We start from the raw sequence: 13893 nt of genomic DNA, 5'->3' as shown, positions 1-13893 counted from the left end.
CGTTTGCTCCCGTGTGCTCTGATCTGATGCGCTCCTCTCCCGGAGCTGTATCTTGAGTGTTCTTCTCTGTAGTGCATTCTTCTGGGTGGGTGGAGGAGCCTGGCGGGGTGAGAATACTACTTCTTTTAAAAAGTAAGAAAGGAGTAAAATAACCCAGTTACCTTTAGTCATTTCTGGGTCAGAGGCCCCTGATGTGTGAGAGAAGGAATATACTACAAAGGGTTTTGGGTGGCTGACTTTTCAGAATTAGCTGTCTTTTGGAGAAGCCTCTTGGTGAACTTGAACACTTAACTTATCTGTTAACAGCTGAGCGCATTAGCCATTTGCATCACTTGGGGACTCCTTACTGAGGCAGTTTGTCAGTGTTGTGTTTACAACAAACAACCTTGAAAGGTAAAGTAATGCATGCTTCTCACCCATGCCTTAGACAAAGAACAAACTTGCTTGGTATTGCCCAGTATAAAAGCAATAAATTACTCCATATTCAGTGTTCCTTTCCTATATTCCATCCCACTGTCTGAATAGGCGTTTACGTTGCCCCTATGGAACCAGAGTCCTACAAAATAGCATAGCATGCTCTTGCTGCTGGCTGTGGCGCCAATGTCAGTGCCCCGTGTCTGACCCAGCTAGCCGTCTCTGCCAGCACCCATGGAACAATCAGAGTGGCTCTTAGTTTGTAAGAGTAAAATCCAAGAGTCTTCATAGTTTTTTTTAACAATAGGTGTTATTCCATAAAGGATTCATGAACTTATTCCTAAGCACTTTAATTATTAAAAATATTTAAACATTAAAAATATTAGCTGCGCTGTTTGAGATCAGTAGCTAATCTAGATGCACTGTATATGTTGTTCATGGATGTTTCCCATGTGTTTTGCTTTAGACTAATGCTCAGCCATACCAGGAGCTTTTTGAAGCCTCCTTGTGGTAGGCATTCAATACATTTTGACTAAAGAAAAGAACGCAGTCAAAGGAAAAAGTAGAACTAGATAGGATGGGGTACAGGAATTAAGATGGTAAATAAAATGCTGCAGGTAGAACACTGCTTTGCCTTACAGATTTTTAATAATCATCGTGAGATAAAAACATGCTAAGTTACCAAAAACAACCAAAAATTAGTGTTCTTAAATACAAGGAAATGTCTTGGAATAAAAAAACTTTCTGACGCTAAAACTGGTGTGTGGTTTTATATCTATGTACATATATATATATATTTATCATCGTATATGATATAGTAAAAGTAATTAAGAAATTCCCAGATTCTAGGGTTTCCTTCTTTTTTCACACCAGGCGAATACAGCCCAGTAGTCGTATCTTAGACACTGCTTGTGCGGTTTTAAGACTCTAGACACTGTTCATCAACTAGGAGGTAGGACATAAGCTTTTAGAATTACTTTATGCCCGTCAACTGAATTATTCTTTAAGACATGGTTCTCAACCTTCCTCGTGCCGTGACCCTTTAATAACAGTTCCTCAGGTTGTGGTGACCCCTCAACCATTAAATTATTTTTGTTGGTTCTTCGTAACTATAATTTTGCTACTGTTATGAATCGGGGGACCCCTGTGAAAGAGTCCTTTGACCCCCAAAGGGGTCTCAACCCACAGGTTGAGAACCACCCCTTTAAGAAGTTGACCCTATTTTCAAACCAAGAAAACTAATCCCGTTATGTGAATGGTTATTTCTGAGAAGTATAAGCATATCTAACTCTTAATTTGTCTATGTTCATTGTTGCAAAATCATATATAACATACCATCTTGCCAATCCATCCTTTTTATTGAGTGTAACTTAGTGCTGTCAATTATATAGTCGAGCTGTGCAAACTTCATCCACTTTCAGTGCAACCTTTTCCATGACCATAAACACTCCTGAAAATAAAACTGGTTAAATACTACTAATTATTGATCTCTATATATTTACCTGTCTGTTATTTCATAAAATTGAGATCATACTGTATTTATTCTTTTATCTTACTTTGTTCCACATAATGCTATCCAGGTTCATCCACATAGGATGGTGATTCATGAACTTATTTTTTTTGTGGCTTAGTAGTCTTTATTGTGTGTATGTATATAGCATTTATCTGTTGGACTCATCTTATGTTGCACCCATCTTTTTGTCACTGTTAATGTACACAGGTGTGCATGTAATGTCACATGGTTTAGGGAAGGTACATAACTAGGAGTGGATTACACTGCTTTATTTTGAGAATTTTAACTGGAGAGGAATTCTGATTTAGAAAAGATAAGTGCATCCTGATTTGATGAGAGTGGTTGATTTTTTTTTTTTTAAATAGAGGTTGAGACTAGCTACTACCCAGGAGCGGGATCTTTTTTAGGGCCCTATTGAGTAGCCCTGTGACTTAGTGCTTACATGTTGGGCTGCGATTCACAAAGTCTGCAGTTGGAAAACCACCAGCGTGCTCCAAGGGAGGAAGATGGGGCTTTCTACTCCCGTAAACAGTTATAGTTTAGGAAATTCACTGGGGCAGTTCTACCCTGTTTTGTAGGGTTACTAAGAGGGTTGACGTGATGGTGATCAGTTTTTTGTTGTTGCTATCCCTGTATCACCTTTCTTGTGTGTGTGCATGTGCGCGCGCGTGTGTGTGCATGTGTGTGCATGCGCCTGTGCCTGTTAGCCACATGGGCTGACTTTATAATTTTTAAGAAGTGGTAGAACCCTGCTATTGGAGAAGTAGGAAACCTGAATCATATCCTTGGCATGACTGCCCATTTCCTCAACATCTTGAATGACTGACCCCAGAACTTCTTTCCCTCTTCTAAATTCTCTTACCTTAAAAATTTTGGCCTTGGTTTTCATTAGAATTGGGTTCAATTGGGAGTTAAAGCCCTAGAAATCAATGGTAGAAAATAATAAATATATATTTTGTAATGTAATAGATTAGAAATGACGACAAGCTGGTGTGGAACTCCACAATGCCAGAGACCCAAACTTCATTTTTTCTTACAGTTGCTTATATAGACACTATTTTGAAGTGCATCTTGTCATTTGAGATAGCTGCCCAGCTGTCGAATGTGGATTCTGATTAGTTAAAGGGGAAAGAGAATACATGTCTCCTGGCTTTAAGATTATATCCTTACAGTTGCCTTTAAGATTTTTGCTTAATCACAATGGCCATAATTTTCATAATGGCTACATTTGGGAGTAAAGGAGGTTGAAAAGTGTGTTTATTTTGGGTGACCGTTTACCCAGCTGGAATACAAGAATTGTAATGAATTTGGAAGAATGACTAGGTAACAAACAGCCATCTCAGAGTTTCTGTAGTTGTTCTAGGAAGCCTGGAATTAGTATTTTTTAGTTGTTCTAGGAAGCCTGGAATTAGTATTATTTTTTCTTGCTACATGAACTCATCTTGAGAGATTTGAATACTTGGCAGGTTTTAGAGCTGATCTTACTTCACTAGACTGTTCTAGACTGTATGTTTGCTTTCTTCCTAATTAGTGGAATGTCAACCTTAGTTTGTAAAATTCACGTTTATTGTGGATTGTGGTCATACACCCATTGTTAAAACATTTTGAGGAAAATTTATAGTTTTTTGTATTGTTTGATGACCCTTGGGTATGAGTGTCACCTTTGCTACTTTTGTGTATCTGAGGTTTCATTACATTAAGAAAATGTAACCCAACCCACTACCATTAAGATGAATCCTACTCATTAAATGAGTGACTTTGAAATCTCCGCAGGAAGAGTTTAAACGGCTGACATTGTCGTCACCAATAGTGCCACCATGTTTGGTCGCCAGACTTTTGGTGGTGGCTTATAATATGCTTATTGGTAAGATATTTTAAAGATTGTACCAATACTAGGTATACAAGTATGTATGTACTTATTCTATATTAATATATTAACGCTCCTTACATGAAAGAGTACATATGTAAAAATTATGGGCTATAAATAAAAATGCTTAGTTACACTTTTTTCTAATTGTATTACTTTTGTTGCTGAGAATATAAACTTAATTCCACAGTTCCTGCATGTATAATTCAATGTATTCTTAAAGTTGTGCTGTCCTTTTCTGAGTTGTTCTTTCCTAAGTAACAAACTTAATGCTCCCTAAGATTCTTAAACCCTCTCTCAAGTTGCTGTTGTTACTTTGATCTCATGTCATTTTTTTTCTTTTTTTTAAATTCAGGGCTCATACAACTCTTTTCACAATCCATACATACATCAATTGTGTAAAGCACATTTGAACATTTCATTGCCCTCCTCATTCTCAAAACATTTGCTCTCTACTTAAACCCCTGACATCAGGTCCTTATTTTTTCCCCTCTCTTCCCACTCCGTTATATGTCATTTTTCACTAGTTAAGCTAAATCATTTTAATAATCAGACTTCAAGATTGCTATGGGGATGATATGAGTTGGAATTGACTAGATGGCAATGAATTTAGTTTTGATTTTACGTTTTCGGTTTAAGGTTTACAGATTATCTCAGGAAGTTAAGGAAATCATTTACCCTCTCTGGCTCCAGAAAGTATAGTCTATGAGGTTTAAAATTCTGTTCTGCATTTTCAGAATTCTTCTGGGGGTTCTGATTAAAAAGATCCACAAGGTAGCCAGGCACCATCCAGTTCTTCTGGAATCCTGACAGAGGAAGCATTTGTTCATGGAGATAATTCATAATTCACACATTCCATACTATCTTCCTTTCCGGACTATCTTCCTTCTTGTTACTTCAGGTGAATAGAGACCACTTGTTCCTTTTGATGGCTGTTTGAAAGCTTTTAAGACCACAGGTACTACAAAGTAACCTAGGAGGTAGAACAGAAGCTTAACATGTAGTATTAGGCTAGTTAAATATAATTCCCATGAAACCGTGACTCTCAAACCTGAAACCAAGGAACCAAGTTTCATGAGGTGTTTAATTCTTTGTAAGCAGCCTTATTTCCCATGCGCATGAGCGCGCGCGCACACACACACACACATACACACACACACTCACACATTCACACACTCATATATTCCGTTGTAAATATCTCTATGATACAACTTTTGCTAATTCAGCTTTTTACAAGTGTACATTATTGATAGGAATTAACAATAATTGTTCAATACTACTATTAGTACAATTTTCTACCACTGCAAACCCTCTTTGACTTCTTTCACTTAGTAATAGCCACTTTAGTGTAGGTGAAGTAATTTAATATTTTCCCCTTTATCATATTTTGCTCAAAATAATGTCTGAACATTTCATCTATATTGGAGCCTGTATTAATTTCTTGAACTGATGGAATGGTATTCAATTGTATGTATGTATTACATTTTGTTGTTCCACCTGTTGTATCCATTTATCTGTTGATAGCCCTTTAGACTGTTTACACCTTTTGGCTATTGTGAATAATGCTACAAGGAATATTGGTATGCAAGTTTCTATACGTCTTTTGAGTTTGTACCTAGGAGTAAAAGTAATGGATCATATGGTTATTCTTTTAAAATATTTTTAGGAATTGTCACTCTGTTTCCCATAACGACTATCATTTTGCATTTCCACAAACAATGGATTTGTTTTCCTCATACCATTGCCAATATTGTTATTTCATATATTTTTTATTAATTAGAAAATCTTAGCTGCTCCAGTGGAAGTAAAATGACCTATCATTGTGGTTTTGATTTATATTTCTGATGGTTAATTACATTAAGAAGCTTTTCATGTGTTTGATGAACATTTAAATGCCCTCTTTGGTGAAATACCTATCCAGGTCTTCTACTTTTTTATTGTGTTGTCCTTGGTTTTTTGAAGAATTTTATGGTTTTAGTTTGTACATTTAAATACTTAATATATTTTGTGTTTGTATGTAGTGTGCATGGCTCGCTTTTCATTTTTCTATGTGTAGAAACCCAATTTCCTGGCTCCATTTATTGAAGAGTCTTTTCTTTTGCTATTGCATGGCCTTAGCACTACAGATGTATAGGTTTATTTCTGGACACTCAATTCCATTTCATTGGTCTCCAGATCTGTTGTACTGTTACTAGAATGTTTTCATTACTGTTGCTGTATATTGTGTTTTAAAATCAGGAAATGTGAAGCCTCCTATTTTGTTCTCAGTCAACGTTGTTCTACTTGATCAAGGTTTCTGTGATTTCATACACAGTTAAGAATGATTTTCTTATTTCTGTAAAGAAGGCTGTTAGAATTTTGATGTGGATTGTGTTGAATCTATAGATTGCTTTGGATAGTATTAACATCTTAAAATAATACTGTCTTTGAATCCATGAACATGGAACATTTTCCCAAGTACTTAAGTGTTTTGTATAAGTCCTTCATGTACTTGATTATATTGGTAGGCCCTAAGTATTCTATTTGATTAATTAACTCTAGTAAACGAAATTGTTTCAACAGACCCTTTGGAGTAATTTTAGTTGCATGCTTCTAAGAATTTGCTCATTTCACCCAGGTTATCCAGGTTGTTGCCATATAGTTGTTCATAATATTTTGGCATAATTCCTTGTTTCTGAAGTCATTTAATAAGGTTTTCACTTAAAAACAAAAAAAGTTTTATTGGTACACAATCCACATATACAATTCAGTATAAGAGTTGTATAGTCACTAACACAGTAAATTTTAGAAGATTTGCTTTCTTGTACTCTTATTATTAGCTTCCCATTCCCCCTCCCGAGTTATATCCCAAGAAACCATTAATCTAGTTACTGTCTTTCTAGATTCTTTCAACCTGGATTTCATATGAAAAACAGAAATAAACTAACACCAATAACAAAGTAAATTAGAAACCTCAATTGAAAAGAATGCAGAAAATATTAAAAACCAGAACAATTTTAAAATGAGTCAAAAGGGAGATCAAGTTTTAAATTTTATTTGCCATAATCAATTTTCCAATGTGCTATACATGGTGGCAAGGTTATTCACACCCGTGGTCTTTGTTCAGAGGGAATTCATTGAACAGTTAATCCCCTATATTCCTCTCCCCCCTTTAAACCTATGAAACTTTCCTTGCATGGGCCAAAAGGGGGATCAAACAAGATGTTACATTTTAACCTAAAGAAGCACCTGTGACATAGTTGTTATGTGTTGGCCTGGGATGTACAGCAGCAGGTCAGCAGTTTGAAACTACCACTCTGAGAGAAAGACGGGGTTTTATACTATTAGAAACCCACGGGGCCTGCTCTGTCCTGTCCTATTATCGCGTCATTTGCTGAGTCCAGCATTGACTTGATGGTATTGAATTTTGAGGTATATCTACTCTGTTTCCAAAATACTTATTGTCTAGGGTTAGGAAAAAAAAACTTATTGTCTGGTAACAGGCCATTCAAATCCCGCAACTATGGCCAAAGGGTATTCACTTAAGGTTTAATCTGCGTGTGAACCCTCTAAATGGATTTTGGGCTTGCACTGTCATTTAGCAGTCTGCAAGCTGGATGTTCAGAATTTAAGCTCTGAGACCATTCCCTCCTTTGGATTTGGATTACATCTATTGTTTACATTGCTTAAGTAAGACAAGCTGGTGTGTTTGAAGATAAGCCGTTAAGACCCCAGATACTATTCTTTGTGATAGCTGGACACCATCTAATATCCTCACCACACTTTGCTATAGTGATCTCTCTCTTCATGAGGACGAGTATCAAGTAGACCCATGTCATAAAAACTAATTGTTGTTAGGGTGGGGCTAGAATTAAGTGTGCGACCCTCAAATTAATTCATATAGCTATGGTTTATGTATGTCTGGTTCACTTTGGAGACATTGGCATTTTATGTTAGAGAACATTATCATCTCTCTGGGGTATAAGGTACTTTATTGATATTTTTGTTAATTTAGCCAATAGTACACAATTTCTCTCATAATTCAGTTTGGTTATTTGCATCTTTTCTTTGTCTAGCTCAGCGGTTCTCAACCTGTGGTCCGTGACCCCTTTTGGGGGGGGGGGTCAAACAATCCTTTTACAAGGGTTGCCTGATTCATAACAGTAGCAAAATTACAGTTATGAAGTAGCAACGAAAATAATTTTACGATTAGTGGGGGTCACCACACATGAGGAACTGTATTAAAGGGTTGCAACATTAAGAAGTTTCAGAACCACTGGTCTAGCTCAAAAGTTTGCTAGCTTTATTGATCTTTTCACAGAACCAACTTCTGGTTTTATTCACTATTATTTTTCTTCTGCTCTTATTGTTATTTATTTTCTTCTGGTAGGTGTAGGCTTTGTTTGCCCTTTTCTTTTTAGTTCCTGGAGTTGTCAAAAGGAGCTGATAACTTGACATCTTTTTATTTATGCATATATTGCTATAGGTTTCTGTTTGAGTATTGCCTTTGCTGCACCCTATGTTTTGGTATATCATGCTTTAGTTTTCATGTGATTAAGAAATTCTGGAACTTTCTTTTGACTTACTCAACTCACTGGTAATTCAACAGTGTGCTGTTCAATGTCCATGTGTTTGTGAGTTTTTCAACATTTTTTTCTTCAAGAATTTTAGCTTTACTCCATGGTAGTCAGAAAATAATTTTAAATCATTTAAAATTTATCAATTTTCCAGTCTTAAGGCTTGTTTGGTAACCTGAAATAATGTTATATCTTAGAAATTGATCTGTGTGTACTGAAGCTGTTTTGAGGTATTGAGGTATAGTGTTTAATATGTATGTGAAGGTTCTTCAAACAATTCATGGAAAATCCATTGCCTTTTACTTTCTGAAGCAGCCTTGTATGTATATTAAATCTGTGATTTATAGTATTGAAGTTCTCTTATTTTCTTGTTAGTCTTTTTCTAGATATTCTAATAATTGATTCTGGTGTATTGGAGTCTCCAGCTATTTTTATACTACTGTTTCTCTCCTCAGTTCTATTAATGTTTGTTTTATATGTTGGGTTCAGGTATATTTTTTATTCTTCAGACTTCTTGATTAAATGGCACTTTGATCACTATGGAGCCTGGTAGGTTAGGAGTTGACCTGTTAGTGGCAAGTAAATCTCAGCTGGTCTGCAGGAGAAAGACGAGGGTATCTGCTTCCATAAATGTTTACAGAAGTAACCCTAGATGGGGGTTCTATGAGTCTGAATCAACTCAATGGTAACAGCTCACTATATAATACCTGTACGTATTTCTTTAAATGGATTTTTATTCACATTTATTTTGATATTAAGGTTGTCACCTCAGCTTTTGGGGAGTTATTTGTATGGAATGTTTCTTCTCCTTTGGCTTTAAACCTTTTTGTGGTCTTGGATTTAAGGTTTATCTTTTAAAAATATACATAGCTGGATAACTTAAAAGAAAAACAAGCACAATCTATTCTGCCACTCTGCCTTTTGATTGGAGCATTTAGTCCATTCATTTTAACAACTGCTTAGAGATTACACCTACCATTTTGTTACTTTTTGTGTGTTTTTTTAAAGCTTTCTTTGTCTTTGCTCTTTAGTACTGCTTGCTTTTTTGTGTTTTGTTGGTTTGCTGTATGGAACTTGTTTGCTTCCATTTCCTTTTTTTGTGTGTGTGTTTGTATTTTTTGTATAATTTCTTAGTGGTTATGATGAGTGCTAGGTTTCAGAGCTCGTATTTATAATTTATCTTGAGTAATATCCAAGAAATTCTCTATACCACTTCTCCCCCTCTTATCGGTAGTTACATTTTTCTATTTCATGTGCCACGTGATATAATTATTTTATTTTTAAAACATGAAGGACAAATCACATGGCATTACCAAGCATGCGATGAATGCTGGAGAACTGCTGACTGAGGTTACAGGGTGCACGGAAGCAGTCATCCTGAAGGGAGGCTGCACTCATGTCCATGGCTGGATATATTTCATTCTGTTTGAAAATTTTGGCTTTTCCTGATATCACAACTTTTTACACATTTAGCCCTACGTTGAATATTTTTTTCTCCAGTACTTGACTTTAATATCTGTCACATAGCCGAGAACGATAACTCATTAAAGTTACATATAACAACTTTTGTGCAAAACAAAGCAATAAACCCCCAAAATACTGAAAACAGACCCGACTACAAGACCCAGTACAAGACCCTACTACAATACTTAAGGTATATTCCTAAGAGACATGAAAGCAGAGACTCAGACAGATAGGTGCTCTCCAGTGTTCATCGCAGCACCATTCACAATAGTCAAAAGGTGGAAAGCAGCTAAATGGCCATCAGTGGGTGAGTGTAGATAAGCAAAATGTAGAACAGACAGCTGGAATGCTACTCTTCCAGTAAGACAACTGAAGTTTGGGTATGCAATATGCTCAAGAGAACTTAAGTCTTGGTATGGATTATGTTGAAGACTCGCTGAGTGAAATAAGTCACTTGCAAAGGACAAATAATATATGATATCGCTTATTAAACATTTTTTTAAAAAAGGCAAATGTGTAGAAACCATTGTTTATTAGTACTTACCAGGCGTAGAGTGAGGATGAGGGAAAAACGGGGGACTTTTTTATGGAATACTGAATTTCAGTTTATAGTGATGAGAAAAACATTAATTTAGGGTAAGGTTATGCAGCAAATATTGCAGTGGTTTTCAATAAATTATACACTTATAAAATGTTGAATTGACCAAAGTGTGATAAATTTCTAACTGACCAAAACCACCACCACCAACAAAACCACGGAGACTGCTTATGTATATCCTAATACCCCATGGGATTTAGTTCCTTAGTTTGAAGATCCAAGACTGGATTCATGGGACATACCACTTGATTGTACTGATAATTTGTTTAGTGCTTCTATTCTATCTTCTAGTTTGTTGTGAAATAATAGATCGGATTTTTCAGTTTTCAAATGATTCTCCATAGCACAGCAGTTGTCTAGGACCCCAGAATTAACTAGTGCCTGGTTACCATTTTTAAATATCTTGATTAAAGAGTCTAAAGAAAAGTCCTCATCAAAAGAGGGACAGTATAGAAGAGGGTTTCAGGTTCTCATGGAATCTATGCTTTCTGGAGCCACGGAGGCAGGATGAACCCCTGAGCTCTTACTGCTGTGTGCTAGATAATCCTCTGACTTTAAACTATGCAATACCCCTTGAAGGCTTAAAGCCAAGCAGTAGTTTAACCTAACTACTAGAAAATGTCTTGAGCATGTGCTCTTTTTAAGATTTGACTAAAGGGGACCAGGATGGACAATGGCATCTCAAAAGCTTAGATTAAAAAGGTGGGGGTGTGGAGGATGGACTACTTAGAAAAGGAGGGTGAGAGTATTTGCACAACTCTTTACTGGAGTTTCATGTAGAAATTGATGAATTGTGTTATTTTTGCTGTGTATATTCTCAAAAACAATATAAAAATTTAATCACATGTAAAAATTTAATCTATTAATGAATTCATAATTTTAGTATTTCAATCCTATCAATTACACAGATTTTCAGTTTAAGCATCTTTTTTTTCTGTTACAGTTATTTTAAACAAGTAGAAAGTTGTTTCATTAAAAAAATTAACATTTGTAAATTAATTTAAAAATTAAACAATATTTTGAGAAAAAATTAAACATGCTGAATTCTGTTTATAAATTCTAAAGTGTCCAGATACTTACTGGTGTGGTGTGATTATTAGCTATAATCACTTAGTGCGAGAAAGATTTCTAAACATCTGTTTTGTTATTAGCATACTTATAGCAATAAAGGTATAAATACTTTATTTAAAAAGTTGTCTTTAAGTTGACTCCAACTCATGGTGGTCCGCCTGATAAAACGTCATCTTTATCTAGTAGGATCAGACAATTTGTGCCTATTTTTAAAAATAAACCACTGATAGTTAACGTTTAATATACGTGCCTGAATATTTTACAACACTTGGCTCGTAAGTAACTCATCCTTACGTATAATAGCTCTTTAAGGGCTTTGTTCTCCATTAGTTGAAGACTTTATATGATAGATTTTAATAGTAGTTTCTATTTTCATTAAAGTTGACATAAATAGGCTGTTTTTTAAATTAATATAACGTGAACTGTATTTTTGATGTGCTGTAACAATGTAAATGCTTAAGGCAGACAATTTAAGGGAAATACTGCCATCTCTTCCACATTATGGAATCCTACTGTTTTCTCAAAATCTTTCTGTTCTTTAGATGAGTTGTGACTGATGTGAATCCAACAAGGATACTTGCATCTGAGTGAGTAAATATTGGCAAAGCTTAATTTGTTTTCCATTTTATATGTTAATATAAATAATACATATATTTTTCTGGACACAAGATTGATTATCTTGAATAGCTCCTTTAAATCTATATCGTTTCTTAAGGGACTTATAGGTAACAAGCTTATATAAATTCTTAAACTCATCATGAAAGCTGTTGAAATGATGAAGTATGTTATTTAGAGACAGTACCTTTTTAATACATACTGACTAGTTTTTTCCATAAGTGCCTCTTGCCCTCTACCCCCTCATTGGTTTTTTTGAATACCTGGTAAAGGCTAGCCTCCATTGGGTCATTTCTGACTTTGGATAACCCAAAGTGTATCATAATAGAATAATGCTTTATAGGATTTTCAGTGGCTAATTTTTCAGAACTTATATCACCAGGCTTCTTAGGTACCTGGCTGGACTAGAACCTCCAACCTCTTGATTATTAGCTGTGTATGTAATTGCTTGCACCACATAGGGTTTCCTGAATACCTGCTATACTTTTGACATGTAAACGTCTTGAAATTAGAGAACTCTTGGTAAATGTAAATGCTATGACTCATTTTGAATGCTAACATCATCCTAAATTTGTCTTCGTTTTCATTTACTCCCACTCTTCCTTTTTGCCTTCCCTTAATTTTTTCCCTTTTTTACTTTGTGTCATATATACTTAAAAATTTGTGTGTGTGATAGGTGAGGATTTACAGGGCAGATAATTTTTAAGCCACTTTGTCACCTTTTGTTTGTTTTTTATTTTGTCACTTTTATATCTGTTTTGGAAGAAACCAAAATCACCCAAACAAGCCCACTGCCACTGAGTTAGTTATGACACAGCAATCATATAGGACAGTAAAAATCCATAGGGTTTCTGAGGCTGCAGATGTTTATGGGAGCAGATAATCTTGTGTTTCTTCCATTGAGTGACTGCTGCCTTTGAACTAAAGACCTGTGACTTGGTAGCTCAACAAAATAAATTCATTGTGGTACCAGGCTAGACTGTGAATCAAATATATGCTGTTTGGGTATGTAATTGAGAGTACTTTGTATTTTAAGGTGTTTTTTTTTTTTAGGTCCCCTGAAATATTTTGAAATCATTCAAAAGCATACTAACCAAAAGAATACATATAGACTTTCACTATCATGATATAACTGTTTAAATTTTTGTTTCTATATTTGCTACATCCATTTGCCAATTCTTATATTCAGTCCACCCGTGTCCAGCATGTATCTCCTGAAAAATGACTAATGATAGCAATAATATAGCTGTACTTAATAATATCTATATCCAGTCCATATTCATATTTTATTATTGCCCTCCACATGCTGTTTTTGTCTGCATCGTTCAAGCAAAGGACCAGTCAAGGAGGAAGTATTGTAGTTATATTTTTTATCCCATGATAATATCGAATGTCACGGGTTGTGCTGAGTTTTGGATTTTAAAAATTCTTTCTATTATCAAGTAATCTGTTCTTGTATTCCTTTTAATTTCTACAAATCAAAAGTTAGATTTAAAGCCTTGATTAGAAAACTGACTGTGGTAGCAATTGTACAATACTGCTTTATGTGATTGATGGAATGTTATGATATATGTAAGAGCTCCCAATAAAATATTTAAAAAAATAAAGCCTTGATTCGATTCAGGTTAAACATTTTTGTAATAATTTACAGGTCAAGTGAACTATTTAATATTGTATTATTTTAGAAGACTGTTAAATTAGTTCAAGGTTAAGGTGATTATAGCTACATATCTTTTCCCTAAATTTACAGGTGTGTATTGCTTAGCATCCATTTAGGATAATGTCCAACTAAGGC

The 13893-nt window shown here is 35.1% G+C and overlaps 1 protein-coding gene across 5 annotated transcripts in view; it reads left to right on the top strand.

Moving 5' to 3' along the window:
* The window catches only part of PHF3 (PHD finger protein 3), a 92102-nt gene that overhangs the window by 24715 nt on the left and 53494 nt on the right, over positions 1-13893 (top strand). The window contains exon 2 of one of the 5 annotated variants that reach the window (XM_075554929.1): positions 12026-12070. The exons of the other annotated variants lie outside the window; for them this stretch is intronic. The gene's annotated coding sequence lies outside the window, so the exon portion shown is untranslated. The remainder of the gene's footprint in view (positions 1-12025; positions 12071-13893) is intronic. 5 annotated transcript variants of the gene reach the window in all.

Source organism: Tenrec ecaudatus, chromosome 7 (genome assembly GCF_050624435.1).
Source record: "Tenrec ecaudatus isolate mTenEca1 chromosome 7, mTenEca1.hap1, whole genome shotgun sequence".
Classification (NCBI taxonomy): domain Eukaryota; kingdom Metazoa; phylum Chordata; class Mammalia; order Afrosoricida; family Tenrecidae; genus Tenrec; species Tenrec ecaudatus.
Note: the sequence above shows the minus strand (reverse complement) of the source record. Positions and strands in the feature narration are given on the sequence as shown.